Raw genomic sequence first — 19,691 nt, 5'->3', positions numbered from 1 at the left:
AAAGATGATAATAATCTAGTCACTATTTCTGATTCAACCTGTGGGAACAAATGTGTTTCAGAATTTTAAAATGTTTTCATTTTAGAAAGGTAATGTCTAGCTCAGGCTGCTATAACAAAGTACCATAAACTGGGTGGCTTAAACAACAAACATTTACTTCTCACAATTCTGGAGGTTGGAAGTCTGAGATCAGGGTGTCAGCAGGGCCGACTTCTAGTCTATAGATGGCTGGCTTCTTGCTGTGACCACATATGATAGAAAGAGAGCTAGCTAGCTGGCCTCTTCTTACAAGGGCACTAATCCCGTTGTTTGTGATTAGCCTTTTTTTTTTTTTTTTTTTTTTTTTTTTTTTTTTTTTTTTGAGACGGAGTCTCGCTCTGTCACCAGGCTGGAGTGCAGTGGTGCAATCTCGGCTCACTGCAATCTCTGCCTCCCAGGTCCAAGCGATTCTCCTGCCTCAGTCTCCCAAGTAGCTGGGATTACAGGCGCGCCACCACGCACAGCTACTTTTTATATTTTTAATAGAGACAGGGTTTCACCATGTTGGCCAGGATGGTCTCGATCTCCTGACCTCATGATCCATCTGCCTCAGCCTCCCAAAGTGCTGGGATTGCAGGCGTGATTAGCCAGCTCTTAGAACAATTGTTCATTGTTCTTCCCCACTTGAGGTCTTCCTTTACCTGGGGCCCCTTCCTCCTTGTTGCTTACTTATCAGGACTCCACATTGAAGATGTGAACATACTACCTATTAAAAATAATTCAGATATTGATGCTATGTTTTAGTCATTTCCAGAATCTATTCAGTTGAACAACTTCTAAAATACTGAGGATGCTGGGTGTGGTGGCTCACACCTGTAATCCCAGGACTTTGAGAGACAGAGATAGGTGGATCACCTGAAGTCAGGAGTTCAAGACCAGGCTGGCCAACATGATGAAATCTCATCTATACTAAACATACAAAAAAAAAAAAAAAAAAAAAAAACAAACTAGCTGGGCCTGGTGGTAGGCGCCTGTAGTCCCAGCTACTTGGGAGATTGAGGCAGGAGAATTGCTTGAACCCAGGAGGTGGAGATTGCAGTGAACAGAGGTTGTGCCACTGCACTCCAGCCTGGGCGACAGACCAAAACTCTGTTGCAAAAAATAATAATAAATAAAATAAAATAAAATAAAATACTGAGGTTTATTGTTTCTTTCCGATGTCTCACACTCCTTCTGTTATCCATTTCTTGAAAGCTGCTTATTGGCTCTACATTCAGAGGTGTAAGTTCTAAATATTCTGGAATAAAATTAGTCTGAGCATGGTGAATGTGATATAATTTTAAAAAATTTTTTGGTCTTTTCCTAGTTCCTGCCTGGCACCAGCTCCTATAACCCTTGGAATATCCAGAGTGATAAGAATGTCTTTTGTATGCTAATGATGACTGGTGGCTCCGGGACACTCAAGTAGCTTCAGGATGGAGGCTGGTCACAGGAATGACCAATGCATAGAAGGTTTGAAATTCTAGCCCCACACCAAGATCTCTGGCATGGGGAAAGGAACTAGAGACTGAGCTAAACACCAGTGGCCTATGATTTAATCAATTATGCCCAAGTACTGGAAAACAACTAAATGACAGGGTTTGTAGAGCTTCTGGGCTGGTAAAAGTATCCACGTGCCAGGATGGTGTTCCACCCCAACTCTATGGAGACAGAGGCTCCTGCCCTGGGGGCCCTTCTGAACCTCACTCTATGAACCTCGTTATCTGGCTATTCGTTAGTATCCCTTGTAAAATGATAATAAACTGGTAAACATAAGTGTTTTCCTGAGTTTTGTAAACTGTTTGAGCAAATTATTGAACCTGAAGAGGGGATCATAGGAGCCCCCAGTTAATAACCAGTTGGCTAGAAGTACAAGAGGTCTAGGGCTTGTGACCAGCATCTGAAGTAGGGATAGTCTTGTGGCACTGGACCCTTAAGCCGTGGAGTCTGCACTAACTCTGGGCAGTTAGTGTCAGAATTGAATGGAATTGTTGGACACCCAGTTGGTGTTTGGAGAATCCAGCTGTTGGTGTTGGAAAATGTTTCAGAGTGAGGCTTTAATTATGGCAATTCTCAAACTATGTTCTCGTGGAACAGTCATGTTTTCTGAGCTGAGGTACTCTCTAGAGTAGTTGAATAATGACAGGGTTTTAATTTAATGAAAAAAAAAGTGTGAGAGTTCTTCAAAGTGTGCTTCATGAAAACAAAATTCAAAGATAAACCTAACACAGAAAGGCACATTTATTTTCTAACATCTAATCTGGTATCACGAAACTCTGTTCAGTATGATGGAGTCCACAAACTCTGTCACTAAGACCAGTTTGAAATCCAAACAGATCTGTGTTCTGATCTTAACTCAGCTACTTACAAACTGTATGATTGCGGACAAATTATCTACCATTTCTAAGACTCAGTTTCCATTTCGTTTATCTATCCAATCATATATCTTTCTATCAATTATCTATCATTTGTTATTATCTATCATCTCTGTTTATTCACCTATCCACCTAGGATAAACTAGGCTGGGCGTGGTGGCTCATGCCTGTAATCCCAGCACTTCCCCCTGTTCTCCCAGTGCATAGGCCAGTTAGATATTCTTCAGGGATCCTCCCCCTTATCTTCCTCCTGTATCTATCACTTATCACCATCTGCCATACTTTCTATTTTACTCATTTATGTGTTTGATAAACTTTAGAATGGAAGCTGTATGAAGGCAGGAATCTTTGTTCACTGCTATCCCCAGCACCTAGTACAATGCCTGACATATATAATCTGTGCTGTATAAATATTTTTAATAAGTTACAAATTAATGAATTGTGACTTATAGGAGCTTCCAGAATGCTTACTACAGAACACCAAAATGGGTGAAATAGTCAATTGCCTGGCTCCCTGGAGCCTGGGATATCAAGTCATACCCACCACACTGAGAACTGTCTTCTCCTGGAAACCCTCCTTGAGATTAATCTGTCCGTCACCACCTTCCCAGCTTCTTCTCCCCTCTTCTTCCTTTTCTGCATGCTGGTTTTGAGATGTGCTACTCACTAGACAAACTTCAATAACAATAATAATGAGACTCAAAGTAAAATAATGATAAACCATTATTGAGCACTTATAATTCATTGACTGTATTTGTTCTACCTTCACAGCTAAGTACATTCTACTCATGATCTCATTCATTAATTTCAAAAAACTCTGCAGGCAGTGATATTATGATCCTTACTTGAAAGATGAGGAAATTTAAGCTTAAAATGCCGAATAATTTTCAGAGGACCACACAGTTCATAAATGGTAATGTAGGTGTTTTGGTAATCTATTGCTATGTAATGACCCACCAAAAAAGGAAGTGTTTTAAATCAATGTACTATTATTTATCATGGTTCTGTGGATTGAATGGGCTCAGCTGAGTAATTCTCTCTTGGGGTCTCCCACATGACTGAATGGTTGCAGGTAGATGGCTTCTGGCCTGGGTGTCCAAGATGGGTTTCCCATATCTAGCTTCTCAGATGGGATGGCTTAAACCCTTGGGACTATTAGGGCATCTCACTCTCTTTCTCTGTGTGGCCTCTCTAGATAGTTAGCTTGGACTTCCTTACAGCATGGAGGCCTCAGGATAGTCAGACTTCTTATGTGATGTCTGCCTTCTCATGAGCTATCCTTGGAAGCCCCACAGCATCACTTCCCTTGATTCTGTTAGTTATACAGGAGCAGCTCACATTCACTGTGGGAGGGCATAAATACACTGGAAGGCATGACTCATTGTTGGGGGGGTGTTTTGGAGACTCATTAGCATGGTGGAATTTTTAAACCAGACATTCTGAACCTAGGCTAGAGGTTGCAAACTCATTTATCTACCTGGAACTGGGAGATGATTATGAGCAAGGAAGGCCTGATGCAAGACAATTGGGGCTGGGGCAGACTGTCCTGGACTGAAGAACACAGGTGTTATTAAAGGGGTACTTACTTCTCAGCACCAGCTGACTTTGCCTTACGAGACTACAGGCCCCTTGTTACCGCATCCTCTGATTTTTAAAGGAAATTCAGCAACCTGGGTTTTTATATAAAATATCTTAATATGAAAAACATGATACTGGTCAATCAAAACACTTCTGTGTTTAGCTTGTGAGCTGCTAGCTTGTGAACGCTCTTCTAGATCTCCAAGGTAACATCCACACGCATTAGCACAGCACACAAGGCCCTCATGACCTGCGGGGCTACCTTGCCTGGCAGTCCAGCCTCATTTCTCACTCCTCTCTGTCATTTGTGCATCCAGCAAATATTTATTAATTCCTCCTATGTACCAAGTCTATTCTATGTTCTGGGGATGTAGCAGAGAGTAAAACAAAGTCCCTGCCCTCAGGGGGCTTACATTGTAGTTGCAGACAGACAATAAACAAAGAATTGTGTCAAATATCAGATGGCACTAAGTACCATAGAGAAAAATAAAGCCAGGTGAACACTAGCTGGCAGGTTGCACAACGTATCTTGCTCTCTTGTCATGCTTTCCTATCTGCCTTGAATGACTCTTCTTCCTTTCAGCTAAACTGCCTTCTACCTATCATATCACTTGGGGGCCTACCTTGAGGGTCACAGCCTCTGACACCTCTGATCCTGCAAGTGTGAAATTGATGACCGCCCTCCTTGCTTGTAAGGTACTTTTGTCTACTCTTACCATATGGTTATAACTGTTTTTGTTTTTTTTTTTAAGTTTATAGTTACTTTTCCGTGTCCTTCACTAGGTAGTGAGTAAACTGAGGGTTTCTGTATATTCTTAAATTTTCCACGAATCTTTGTTGACTAAAGGAACAGTCTCTTTGGAAAGATCTTCAGGGGAGGAGCTGCTTGATGGGAGAAGAATTCTCCTGCCCTCTGTTTTTTTTCTTTTCCTTTTCCAATAAGAAAGGTTCTTTCCCCTGCTCTCAAAGCACAACATCATGCATGAGGTTATTTGAAAACCAAATAAAAGGACATGGTTTATCTCCTTTGGTTTGGGGGCTGGTTATGCATGAGTATGAAATGTTGCCTTATATTTTCGGTGAGTCACAGGAACCCAGGCTAACTTTACCTGGTTGTGAGACATCAATACGTTCATTCTGTTTGCATATTCATACAGACACTCATGCATGAAAAAAGATGAAACATGTCCTTTATATCTACAGGCTGTGACTTATCTCTATGCATTTCACTAGGCAGATAAACAGGATGCACACTTATAATCGACAAAAATCAAACACTAAAATCTACTCCTGGCACTGCTCTGTATCTACCTGTGCGGTGGTTCTGTCTGGCTTCTGCTGCCTGTGTTTCCGGTGGGTGAAGCGTCCTTTGTCTAACATTCTGAGATTCCCTGTGAGTGTGCCTGGAGGCCGGCTTGGTTTTCTAGATGACCCAAGAGTGGTTCTCCCTCTGCCCTGCATGTGGCTGCCCTATGGAACAAGATGACGGCTGAATTTCTGTTGCTTGGTGGAGTACACACATGTTCCACTGCACTCTGGAACGCTTGAGCTCTTGAGCCCAGACCACAGAGTGCTGTGGGCAGATCAGCCTCTGATCTGTCTCATCTCTGGAAACCCTGATTTTCAAGTTATGTCAGAGCCTCTCAAAGGAAAGTAAGGAGGGTAGAATCCTGCTTGAGGAGAGAAGGAGCCTTGCGTAGCAGGTGACTGCCTGTGAAGCTTGTGCCCTGGAAGGTTGGCTGTGGAGAAATACCCACCCAGGGGCATAGCATATGTGTGCCTTGCCTTTTAAGGGAGGGCTGGTTGTGGAACAGGATGGTCTGTCGTGGTTGTAGCTCCATGAGCAGACTAAGCCAGGCTGGCAGGAATGCCCAGAGAGTTCTGAGCAAACGTAGCAATGAGGATTCAGGTCACTTACCAGACTGACCATTTCTCTTTAATTGGTAATTTGCTTCATATGATGCTTTCAATAAAATGGGCCTAAAGGTTTTGTTGTTGTTATTTGTTTAAACATAAAGCTAAAATAAATGGAGGTAATAATTCTTTAAGCCCCATGTCAAATTCGGCCTTCTCCATGAAACATCTCCTCAGCTCCCAACTCTGTTCTTTCCTCCTTCTCCAGTCTAAATATGCCATCTCTCTTCTTTAACACAATACTAATTTGGAGTCTCCTTAAAGTGTTTCTCGCACTTTCTCTTTTTAATGTAGTTACTATTATATAAGAACTTCTCAGCTTCAGTGCTGTTTTTCTGACCATGGACAATCAGGGTTCCTAGACTGGCTCATTCCTCTTTGCCTCCCTGAAGCAGTTAGTGTAGAGCTTTATGTCACAGGAACTCAATGATCCACTGGTAGAACTAAAGAGCTCTTAGCCTTTCGCCATTCCCTTGCCCACTCCTAGTGACTTGATGACCTGCACTGGTCACATGCTAGGAAGATTTCCAGGCAGATTGCCTACACATTTCAAACAGATCGGGTCATGCTGGTAGAGCACACGGCATGGCATGAGCTTCAGAAATGTGTTATGCTTAGACTCCCCATGAACTTTATAGCTATTTTACTGTCTGAGAGCTACAATCTTTCCACCACTGGTAGCTGTGTAACGTCCTTGAGGACAAGGAATACTTTCCATTTCATTATATCCCCACAACGGTACCTGGTGCCTGGTGCTCAGGAAGGATTGGTGGAATGGTTGATTAGGTTGCCTGGCTTTGCAGGGGTTTATCAGTCCATAATTTGCACCACTGACCTTCCCCCAAACTCCAGGGAGGGAGGAGGGAATGAAGGTTAGCAGAAAATCACCCAGGAGAGACAATAAGAAGTGAAGGCTTCTATTCAAAAAGTAGGATTCTAGTGAGTCAAGAAGGCTTAGTGCTGTGTCTTTGTGAAAGAAGTGAAGTCTACCCTGTTTGTCCTGGATGAAGGCAGGGAAAGAAGGATTTTGAGATCGGGATGTCCATCATAAATGATGGAAACTTGGGTTTTAGCAAGAGAGAAAATGTAGTGGTGATGAACTCTAATTTCAGGCATTTAGGGGTACCTCTAATTGAAAAATTATATTCTGGGGACCTGGAAAGCATTGTGGGAGTCAGAGGAGGTGAAACCTCAACAAAAGCAGTTTCATATTCTCACACTGAAACTCAGTGGAATGTTAGGTGGGTGGGGAACTAGAGGTCAGCCCGGGATGAGCTCTCATCTCCTGGTAAGCTCTGCTCTCCCACTAAAGCACCCTACTTAGGGCCAGGGCACCCACTTGGGTGAAGTTAACCTTTCCTCTTCTCAGGAGCTGGCGGGACTCAGGCCGTTTTCATTGCCCTTTAACTGAAACTCTTATTCTCTTTAAGCATCTACTCAATGTCCTCGTTGAGGGTGTATTAGGTCTTTTTTGGTTGCAAATGACAGAAACCCCACTCAAATAGGCTTACACTGAAAAAGAAAAAGAAAATTCTGACTTCTACAACTTAAAAAGTTTAGTGATAGATTTCCCAGATTAAGGTCCAGTTGGAATCAGATACTTGGGTGATATCCACGAATCTGTCTTTGTCTATCTCTCAGCTCTGCCATCTTTAGACACTCCCATGTGGATGACCAGCCAAGCCCAGCAGAGCAAAAGCACTTCTTTCCCAGTAGCTTCAGCAAAGGTCCCAGTGCTGCCCAGAAACAGTGAGATGGGGCATTGGACCATCCATAATCTAGTCACAGGAGCTGATGAGACTCACGGCTTTCATGAAGCAAGCTGGATTCTGTGCTTATGCCTGGAGCAGTGGGACCAGCTACAACTGAACCACATGCACTGGGGGAAGCACAAGTGGTTGCTCAAAGAAAATCGGATGATTGTTAGCAAAAATGGGGTGATGGTTGCAGGGCAAATTTACACTACAATGGCCAAGTGCAGTCACTCCACAAGAACTCTGCTGTGTAACAGTTTAAGAGTGTTTGGCTGGACATGGTGGCTCACGCCTGTAATCCCAGCACTTTGGGAGGCCGAGGCAGGTAGATCATTTGAGGTCAGGAGTTTGAGACCAACCTGACCAGCATGATGAAACCCCGTCTGTGCTAAAAACACAAAAAAATTAGCCAGGTGTGGTGGCCCATGCCTGTAGTCCTAGCTACTCGGGAGACTGAAGCAGAATTGCTTGAGCCCAGGAGGTACAGGTTGAGGTGAGCTGAGATCGTGCCACTGTACTCCAGCCTGTGTTACAGAGCGATATTCCATCTCAAAAAAAGAAAAAAATATTTAAGAGTGTTCATATAGAAACACTCATTTCTCTCTATCTATGTTTCAAGGACTGGGCTCCTGAAATTGGTTCTCCCCCTCCCCAGACCCCTCCTCATACCTTAGATAAGCAGGTTTTAAAAAGTTGGATATTTTCTTGAGGAAGGCAAATATCATTTTTTTCCCCTCAGTTCAGAGAATCAAGAAGCATAGTCTCTGCTTCTCAGCTGAGGACAAATGTGTAGTTTCTAAGATCAGTTTTCTAAGGGCAAAATGACATCACAGATTTATCTGGATAGAAGTAAATTTTCATATGGTTTGATTCCTATCTCCAGGGCAGCCAGGGTTTGTGCTTCTGTGGTGAGTGCCTGGCCTTGACTGATGCTGGGGGAACGGAGGTCTGGACTCTGGCCCTGCCACTCACTGAATGAGCCTGGGTGATTCGCTGTTTTCCTGGGCCTCAATTTTCTCATCTTTTATATTACAATTTGGACTGGATACTCTCTCTCTAATGTAGTCTATATTTTTTCTAAAGAGTTTGATTTTTAGCTGATAGTCAAATCCATAGTAATCTGAGTTACAGACTATATTTCTAGGTGAGGAAGCTTAAATGCTGTACAGGTTAAAAAAAAAATTTTCTGCTTGATTCAGGAAGGAGAGTTTGAGAGATAATAATGTTCAACCCTTCCTTCAGGACAAGAGATGTCATTAGGGCATGGATATCTTCAGACCCAACAGGGTCCACACTTAGTGTCTGGAACACTGTCAACCAACTGTCAGTATCTCTGACCCTGTGGCATGAAGCTGCCCACCAGCCATAATCCGATCATCCCCTGAATGCATGAAGCACAGACCACATGAGGCAGGGAATGAGAGACATCTGTGCACAGGAAATCTCTAAACCAAACATATTTAATATTTAACCTTTTCCTGTTTGCTCTGAGGCATTTCATTATTGGAAATGGCCGGCTGCCAACCACGATGCCCAGTACAGTTTGCGAAGGTCATTCCATTTCCGATTTCCAACTGAATGGTGAGGAAGTGATGGTGGATGATCACATTGTTGAGACCCGGGGGCAGGGTCCATACCTAGCAGAGGGACATGTGGTAGATACACAGAATGAATGAATGAGTGCATGGATGGCTGAGTGCTAAAATTACTTCTAGTTCTGACTCTCATGTCTGAACACAGGGATTTCCCTTCAAGAAAGAAAACAGTATGTAGATGTAGGAAATTGAGAAAAAATGGAGAATGCAGAAAAGATGTGTCTGTGAACCACAGAAAGAGGCTGTTGGGCAGGAGAGATATTTGGAGGGAAAGCTCATGGTGCCTAGCTTCTGCCCCCAGGCCTTCTGCAAAAGGAAGCACCTCTTGATGCTCCTTTGACCACTTCCTCCATGTCCCATCCATTCCGCTGCCCCCGCTCCTCTGTGTGGAGCAGGAGCTGAGATAAAATCTACTGAAGGACTGTTGGGGAAATGAAACCACTTTAGTGACCACAGTTACTAGGTCCTTATCTGTGTCTTTATTCTCTGTCCCCTGATTCTCTCTGGCCCCCTCCTCTGCCCTGAGTCTGGTGCTGGGTAACCTGAGCACAGGGAGAAGGAGCAGGAATCTCTGCAGGGGGTCACACATAAATGTACACACACACACACACACACACTTGACAGAGGAGCCAGAGAAGTGCTTTCTATGCAGAAATGAGGGGAGGTACAGAGCTGTAAGGAAAGGTTAATCCAGAGGTAAAGGAAACCCCGGCACCTTTGCTCCCTTGCTGAAATTCCCACCCTTACAGTATAGGCATCAAAGGAATACTGCCCCAGGGCTGAGCCAGGGCTCTCTTTCTTTGTGGTTAAGTCACTTTGATATGTGAGAGGCTGGATGGGGCAAGGTAAAGTGCATTGTAAGATTGAGGGTGTTTATTGGTTAGAGGTCTAGGAAGAAGCAGCTGAGCCAGTGAGCCATATATGGACAGCTGTCCAGCAGATGGACAGAGGTGTCTCAGTGTATGTGAAAACCAGGCCCTGTTAGGGGAAGGGCAGATCAGAGGTGGATGGCAAGATGCAAAGCTTAACCTCCAAAGTGCTGATGGGGGTGAGTTTCTAAAGCCGGCAGTGGAAGAGCAGGTAGGCTGGCCTTCACAGTGACGAGGCAGGGGAATGGGAGACAGCCAGAAGGTGCTGTCTGCAGTAGGCAGACAGAGACTCTGTCAGAGGGCAGCATCAGGGGGCTCCGGACCTGGCACAGGAAGGATAGCCTGGGGCAGAAGAACAGGCCTCTTTGGATTTTGGCTTCTGTTTAGGTGGGATGGGTAATAGGCCTATTTCAGACTAACTTCTAATAACAGCAGCTTGTGGCATTTCAGCTTTTCTTCTCTATGACTTTGTGTCTATGGGCTAGGAGGGGTCTCCTACCTGAGGTTCAGGAGGCCCCATTCTCTTACTTGGTTCTTCTTGCCATCCCTCCAAACCCCCCCTTTTTCTCCAGTTTTCAACCTCCCTTTCCTCACTGACCTTTTCTTTTTCTTTCTTTGCTTCTTTCACTTCTGCCTTCCTCTGTCCTCCTGTTTTCTCATCTGTCTTTCGTTCCTTTAATCAACCTCTCCCTCACCATAGCACCATGGACTCTGGAGCACGATGAGGCTCTCCGGACATGTAGTGCAGCCCTCTGCACCAAACCCCTGCCATCATTTGTCTGGTGCTCACCACACATCTCTCGGAACTGGCAAACGACCATTACTCAGGGCAACTCATTCTGCTTGCAGCACTTTGATGGTTAACTCAGTAGGGATTCAGAGATGCAAGATGTTCCTCCTGTCCTTGAGAAACTCAGTGCCTAGTGGAGCTGAACCTTCTGCTGTTGGTTCTAGTTCTACCCCACAGGGTCTATAGAGGCAAGCAAAACTCAGTAAATATATACTGAGCATTTTCTGTGTACCAGTCTCTGAGCTAGGAATTATAGACTCCAAAATTAACAAGAAATTGTCCCAGCAGTTATAATGCTTGAGTTTAGGAAATAGGAGAGATTCCCAATGACTTGGTGTGTTAAGTGTTATAATAAACAGGCTACAGGAACTGAGAGCAAAGAAGGATTCACTGTGCCTGGAAAGGCTTCACACAGGTGGTAACGTCTGAGCCGATTTTTGAAAGGCCGAGTTCCCCAGGAAGAAGAAAGAACTTTTTGAGCAGAGGACATTCCCAGGCACAACTTGGAGAACTATGTCAAACCAGGAAGCTAGAATATAAAATAGGATTAGTTATGAATGAAGGGAACAAACCAATGAAGGGGCTTCAATGATAGAGATTGCCCAGGAAATGAGAAAAAAACCACACAAACATGACATGGAAACCCAACACTCAGTGTGGTTCAGTGAAGTCTAGGAGTAGGGACCCCTGAAGAGTTGAGGTGTGCTTCATCTTGGGATTCCGCTGCAGAGGGACACAACCTCATTGGGGCCCAAGTTCCTCTTCTGTAAATAGAAGAGGTGACAGCACCTGGCCTCCCTGTGTCTTGTTGTTGGTGAGGGGAAGGATGTGAGTCTGAGAACGCTCAGAGCCTGGAGCACAGACAATTTAGTGAGATGATTATAGCTAGTGATTGAGAGTGTGGCTTTCAAAATTTTTCTTTATCTTTTTTAAAAATAAAAATAGGAGGCATGGAGAAGTGATGGCAGTGGGAGTGTGGGGGCGTTTGAAAGTGACAATGAGAAACTTCAATTTGGAATTCCTGGGACAACAAGTAGGGATTTTAATGTATTATTTGTTGGGGGGAATCTTATTTGGCATTCTAAGGGCGTGTGAGAGTCCACAGAGAGGAGGGGACAACTATGAGAACCTCTTCAACCATGAGAAGAGGAGAAAACTGAAGAATAGCAGTGTGGTCTGGTGGAAAGACCTGAATTCAAATCCAAGCTTAACCACTCCATGGGTTCTTTAACGTCCATGGATCATTGGCAAAGGGGGATAATAATACTTATCTTAGAAGACGACTTGGGAGCCAAATAAGACAATGTGTATAACGTTCTTGGCACAGTACTTGGCATATAGTAGGTGCTAAATAAATGCTTCTTTCCTTTCCTTTTTCTTCATCACTGATCCCAAAAGAATATTGAGTTAGTATTTTAACTCTGAAGGCTGGAAACAACCCGTGAAGTTGAGGGAATGTGAAGACAACACTAGGAACGCGGCCCCCAGACTGTGAGCTCCCTAAGGAATTGTGCCGTGACCATTACATCTTCGCACCGCCTGTGGGTGCCATGTGTGTATTAGGTGCTCAAGACAGATATGGGTGGAATTGAACAGAAACAAATGCTTGCCATTTTTCTATTTCCAGAAATCTAAGATGTGGTGGGGAAGCACTAGGAGACAGGGCAGATTTTCCTTCTAACTCTTCCAAACACTGGCTGTGTGGTCTTGGGAAAAGCCTCTCCCCTCTCAATGTCCACATCTTTGAAATAAGAGACAGGGCAGGATGATCTCCGTGTTAGTCTAGTGCTGAGATTCTAGAGTTGTGTAAGGATTTAGGTGGGTAAGACAGTTGTTACGAACTGAATTTTGTACTCTCCCAAATTAATGCATTGAAACCCTAATCCCTAATGTGACTATATCTGAAGAAAGGACTCACATGAGGTACTTAAGGTTAAATGAGGCCAAAAGGGTGGGGTCTGAATGTGCTAGGATTGGTGGCCTTATCAGAGGAGCAAGAATGAGATCACTTTCTGTCATGTGAACTCACAGTGAGGAGGTAATCTGCAAGCCAGGAAGACGGCCCGGCCAGAATCCGACCATGCTGGCATGCTGATCTTGGAATTCTGGCTTACAGAACTGTGAGAAAATAACTTTCTGTTGTTTAGGCCATCCAGTCTATAATATTTTATTATAGCAGGGTGAGCAGACTAAGATAACAGTACTGCAGCTGGCTTGCAAATAAGGCTCGGGAGAGAGACCTCATTTGTAAAAACTGGTAGAAGAGCTAGGGACCTTTTCACTACTGGCTGGGGCCATTCTTTTCCTATCGTCCCCAGGTCTGTGACAGACAGCAAGCCACACCTCAGACACAGAGCCCATATGCTTAAAACTTGCTTCTCATGAGCCCCCTGGGGTGGAAGGCTCTCCAGGCATCCAACTGCACACCCTTGACCAACATCTGCTAGGCGCTCAAAGGAAACAGTGGGTGACAAAAGCAACGTCTTTGACATTTAAGTCAGCCTTTGGTGCATCTGCTTTCCCACAAACCCACCATGACACATATTTTTGCAATGAAGCATTACAAACGCCAGAAAAGCCCGCATGAAAGAGCCCACAAGACCCAGGCGTTTCCAGTCTTAATAGATGTTGTTTGAAGTGCACCTCCCACCTTATCCCACCTCCTCACTGCCCTGCAGGTGATGGTCCCTTCAGCCTTAGGCACTTGGGGGTGCTACTCACTGCATTACCTGGAGCACTGCTTTTGTTGTTTTTGTTTTTGTTTTGAGACAGAGTCTTGCTCTGTTGCCCAGCCTGGAGTGCAGTGGTGTGATCTCACCTCACTGCAATCTCCCCTTCCCAGATTTAAGCGATTCACTGCAATCTCCCCCTCCCAGATTTAAGCGATTCTCCTGCCTCAGCCTCCCAAGTAGCTGGGATTACAGGTGCCCACAACCATGCCTGGCTAATTTTTTGTAGAGACTGGTTTCACCATGTTGGCCAGGCTGGTCTCCTGACCTCAAGTGATCCACCCATCTCGGCCTCCCAAAGTGCTGGGGTTACAGGTATGAACCACTGCACCCAACTTGGAGCACTGTTTTTTATAAGTACTCTCACAGTGGGCCCTCTGAGTTAGAATTTTGCCTGAAACACCAACAGGCTGCATAATCTCAGGCAAGTCACTTATTTGAGTGTCAGTTTATTAATCTGTATTCATCTGATCAACAAATATTTGTTGAATACCTCTAACACCAGGCATTAATCTAAGTTTGGAATTCATGCTTAGCCATTTCTTTTTGAGAAATTCAGACTGTTAGTCATGATATGATTTAGTAACCCATGTGTGACCTCTAACACTGTTCTCAGTCATGCACAATTTATTGCGCTTGAATATGAGACCTGAGAATAAAAGATGATCAATCTGCAGAGTCACTGCCTGAACTTTACCATATCAGGGTTCGTCACGAGGATTCTAACTGCAGGAGAGCCTGATGAGCTTCCCTAGAGCAATAGTGAATGCACTGAATGGTATTTAAACCTTTGCACCAGGAGGGAGGACAGTGATGCTCCCTGGCTTTTTGGGATGTGTTGTGGGTGGTAAGAAGATTATCTGGAGGCAGGAAAGAACAAAAGTTGCTATGGGATCCAGTTGGATTATTAATGGGAACGAATGCTGTTGGGAGTAAGCCTGTGCAATTTCTCTTAAATATCTTCTCATTTCTTTTGCAGCATTTAAGGGTCAAAAATGGATAAGAAGTTGAAAAAGTGAATGAAATTGTAATTTTAGGGTACTGTAAAACTATTACTTGGGGAGTCTGTTAGAGTTGTTTCAACAATTATTTATTGAGTGCATATTAGTTGTCAAGCACTCTGCTAGGCTGGGTCTACATACCCCCTGTATTTGTGGAGTTGGAGTACAGTGAGGAAGAAAGACATTATAAAAATATGTGTAAATATGTGTGTGTATATATATGTGTGTGTGTGTGTCTAATGAGAAATTGCGATAAGTATTAAAAAAGAAAAAAAAACCCAGAATATTATGAAAGAGAATACTAACAGGGATTATCTCACCTAGATGGAGTGACGAGCGAAGCCTTCTTTGAGGAAGTGATGTTTAAGATGGAAGGATTCTAGGAGCTGGTCATACAAGAATGGGGCAGAAGTGGGGCAAAGAGGATTCCAGGCAGTGGGAGCATCTCAAGCCAAGGCCCTTATGTGGAAAAAACTTTCCACGTTTGATGAACTGAAAAGTTGTGCAGACATAATGTGGTGAGAGAGGAATAGAGTAAAGTGAGACAAGTTGGAGAGTTAGAAAGAGTCCAGAAAATGTAAGTTCTTGGAAGTCATAGTAAAAGGTTCAGATTTATTCTAAAGTCAACAGAAAGCGACCGAAGTGTTATTTGAAACAGCGAACTGACATGATTAGGTTTACCTTTACATCAGTGGCATCTGATGCAGTGACACGGCCCACCTCAGTGAAAGATGGGGAACACACAGTGCTGTCTTGCTTCTTCTACAGTAAAGTCAGCAGCAAGCCAGTAAGGGCTTCACAGTGCCACCAGGGCCTGGAGCACATGGCATCACTGAATGAGGGTGCAGAAGAATCTTGATTCTCAGCAAGGAATCCTGTTCCAGAACTGGGACCCTCTGCATTCATTAATTCAATCAACATGTATTTGTGAGTTTTTACTAATGATGGTGAACAAATAGTACCACATACAATTTGTTAGTGCTCAGTATCATCTCTGTTATCCTATACTTTTCCCTGTCCCCAGGAGCATAAAGTCTAGAAATTACACTTACAATTTCTATCCTCCATGGCAAATGGGATCCCAATTGGATTTCACCAATAACAGGAAGTTGCATGATATTTAGAGGGTAGAAGAGAAGGGGAAGCCATTGTTCTCCACAGCAGCTACTGGGAGAGTAGAGGCAGTGTGGAATTTTCTCACTGCTTTTGGGTATCCTCCTAAGAATCACCAAGTCAGTGCTCCTGGCAACTGAAATGATTGGTTGTGGCACAAGCACTGCACTTCAAAGTTTCCTAAAAGTGGCCTTCCTGATCTTTACTTGCCCAACTTTTAATTTCTATATTAAACCATTTCTTACTCTATATACTTAGAGTGGCTTCTGTTTTTCTGAGCAGACCCCGACTGATATAAATGGGACAGGGAAAGAAAGGGCGTAGTCCTGAGATCACAGTATTACCGTTTTGTGGGGTGTCAGAGTTGAATGATAATTTTGACTCCATTGCTACTGCCATCCACAGCCTCTGGATTCTCCCCTTCAACCTCCTGTAACTTGGAGAAAAAAGAGTTATGTGTGATAGCTTATCCCTCAACTCATCCTTTCACAGTAGAAAAGGACAATAAAGTTCTTTTTCTCTTAGAGACTAATCTTATCAAATTGAAGCATAAAGCAAGTTTTGGCCATCTACTTATTAAAGTACAATAAGCAATCTTTAATATCTTGCAAAATTTCCTGAGCCTATCAGATCTTGTGAGGTGGGAGTAGAAAAGGCCATATACATAAAGGATAATACAGGTTGAGCATTCCTAATCCCAAAATCTCCAATCCAAAATGCTCTCAAATCCAAAATGCCCCCAAATCCAAAACTTTCTGAGAGCCAACCTGATACCACAAGTGGGAAACTCCCCATGTGACCTCACGTGGATCACAGTAAAAACAAAATCAAAGTTTTGTTTCATGTGCAGAATTATTGAAAGTATCATATAATATCATCTTCAGGCTATGTGTACAAGGTGCATGCAAAACATAGATGAATTTTGTGTTAAGAATTGGGTCCCAGCGCCAAGATATCTCACTATGCATGTGGAAATATTCCAAAATCTTAAAATTAAGTTCAAAATCCAAAACACTTCTGGTCCCAAGCATTTGAGATAAGGGATACTTAACTGCAGAAAGAGCTTGGAGATGACAGACGGGGGTGTGAGTGAATCCTGGTTACACTCGTCACCAGGGTTACTTTTCTTCTCTGAGTCCAATTACTCATCTATGAAAATAATATGCATACTAATTTTTATGGGACCATAGTGCATATTATTAACGATGATGGTGATAAATAATAATTACAGCTAACAGTTGTAGAGCATTTACTATATGCTGAACACTCTTCTAAGTGTCTCACATGAATTAGTCATGTACTTAATCCCCACAATAATGTTAGAAGTAACAGAGATAAGGAATGTAGCAGGGCTGACAAGGTGACATACTAGGATGGGTTTCTGACTCCATTCTCTGACTCAGACTCAATCCCCAGAGACAAGAAGTATCTTGATGGGCCTGAGAAACTGACATAGACCTGAGAAACTCTTGAGGGGAGAAGGGTGGTGCTTGGGTCTGGGCGTGTTTGTGGGTAGACGCATACAACAGCTCAGAGTGGAAGAGTGTCAGATACCTTTGGTGCCAAAGCTATGGTTCTGCACATTTCTCTTTCTCACATTGCCATAGTTACATAATCGTAATTGTATAATCATTCTCATAACCAATTACACCAATAATTACATTATTACACTAATCATTTCATTAGTGTAATTAATTATAGAAAGAGAACATTCTGAAAGCTTCTGGAGAAAAATGGCAAATCACCTGAAAATGAATGAGAGTTAGATTGACCACAGACTTCTCAATAACAGCCCTGGATACAAGAAGACAGAAAGTTATATTTGCCAATTTTTGGGGAAAAAAGTATGTCATATTTGGAAATGTATATTCAAGTAAACCATCACATAAGTATGAAGGCAAAGGAAACATAAAAATACAACACAGTCCAGAATTTAAATTTTAGGTGCTATTAACATGGCTCGTCGCCAGCATGATGGAGGTAGTGGCTGGGGATGGAGTGGTATACTAAGGTGCTAATGTTGTTCAGAGAACTATATAGATATTTATAAATTTAAGGGATTGGTAGAAAAATAGACAAGAGCCCATGTTTTTGAAAAATTCAAAGTTAGCACCAGAAGAATAAAAATAAGAATATCCAAATTTCCTACCAGTAGAAAAACAATTTGGTCTATCTAGCAGAAGGAAGGAAGAGGGCAGGAGGAACCTGATAAATAACACAAAATAAGATGGTATTAATATATAAGCCCTAGTATAACCACAGTAGCAATTTTAGTATCAGACAGAACAGACCCAAGGTAAAGAAATGTTCTAAGGCTACAAAATGAAAAAAAATACACTCATAGGAATGAAAGTAAAATAATTATGTAAATATATGTATCTAACAAGATAGCTCAAAACAAAAGATCAAATGACAAATATAGAAATAAATATATTATTAATTGCACTTGGAAATTTTAACATATTCATTTTAGAGACTGAAATGTGAAGCAAAGATACAGCACACTTGAATGACATAATTAAAAAGCCCCAACAAATACATATATGTAAATTGTACCAAATACATGGATTTATAGCAAATTGAAAATAGATTTTTTTTTTCAAACAAGAGGCACTCTCACAAAAATAGAGTATTAGCTGCAAGAAAAGTCTCAATAAATTTCAAATGGTCAACATTATACAGACTACATTTTGCTCTGTCTCCTGAGAACTTAACCTGTATGGACCACTTCAATGGGCTTCCTTGCTCTCTGGCCTTCAGTAGAGTTTGCTCAATGTGGAGTACCACCAGAAGGAAAGGAGATGGTGGAACAGGGTACTGATTGCGGCTCCTCCTTGTGTGGTCACCTTAGACTGGCTGGAAAGGATTGAAAAAAGATAAAACATTGGCATTTTATAGAGATAATATATATCTCTATAAAAAACAGAATTAACAGACACACTATCAAAAGTAAAAAGAGAGATCCACAAGTTTGCAAGAATCAACATTATTAATTATAAAATAAAGAACACCGATCTAAACCAATAATAACCATCTGTTATTAGTTTTCTATTGCTGCATAAAAAATTTCCCCAAAGCATAACTATTTGAAATAAAAAATATTTATTATCTCACAATTTCTGTGGGTCAGGAATCCAAGCTTGGTTTTGCTGGGTGACCTGGGCTAACCCATGAGATAGGTTGGGCTGCAGTCATCTCAAGGCTCAACTGGAGCAGAATCCACTCATGTGACTCACTCACGTTGCTGTTGGAGGCTTCAGGTCCTTGCTGGATTTGGCCAGAAAAATTATTTCTTTGCCACATGGGCCTCTCCATGGGTCTGCTCACAAAGTGGAAGCTTGCTTCCCCTAGAATGGGGGAGGGGAGGAAGAGATGGAAACTATAGTTCTTTTTGTAGTTTAATCTTACAGGTGAAATCCCATCATTTCTGCTGTATTCTATTAGCTAGAATTGAGTCAGTAAGTCGAGGCCACTGTCAAGGAGAGGGTATAATAGAAGTGCATAAATACCAGGAAGTGGGCGATTATTGGCATCATTTTAGAGACTACCTACCACAGCATCTGAAAATACCACAGAAAATAAGACACCAGTTGTAACCACAACAAAATTACAAAGCATCAAGCAATTCTTCTAAGAAACGGTGTATGAGACTACTCTGGAGAAAAATTTCAAAGGTCATAAAAATATGAAAAACTGTTGCGGATAGGATAAAAATAACAATTCCTCCAAATTATTGCAATTACAGCTAATGGTCAGTAGGATGTTTTAGGAACATGATAGTTTTTTCATATATATATACACACACATATATTTTTCATATATATGTCATATATATGCATATACATATAAAAAATGAAATTAAATATGTCCAAAGTTAAGTTGATTTTGAAAAGAGAAAAACAAAATGGAGGGGATTTTGCCATACCATCTCTCAAGACATTCCAAAAAGCTGCAA

Source organism: Papio anubis, chromosome 1 (genome assembly GCF_008728515.1).
Source record: "Papio anubis isolate 15944 chromosome 1, Panubis1.0, whole genome shotgun sequence".
Classification (NCBI taxonomy): Eukaryota; Metazoa; Chordata; class Mammalia; order Primates; family Cercopithecidae; genus Papio; species Papio anubis.
Note: the sequence above shows the minus strand (reverse complement) of the source record.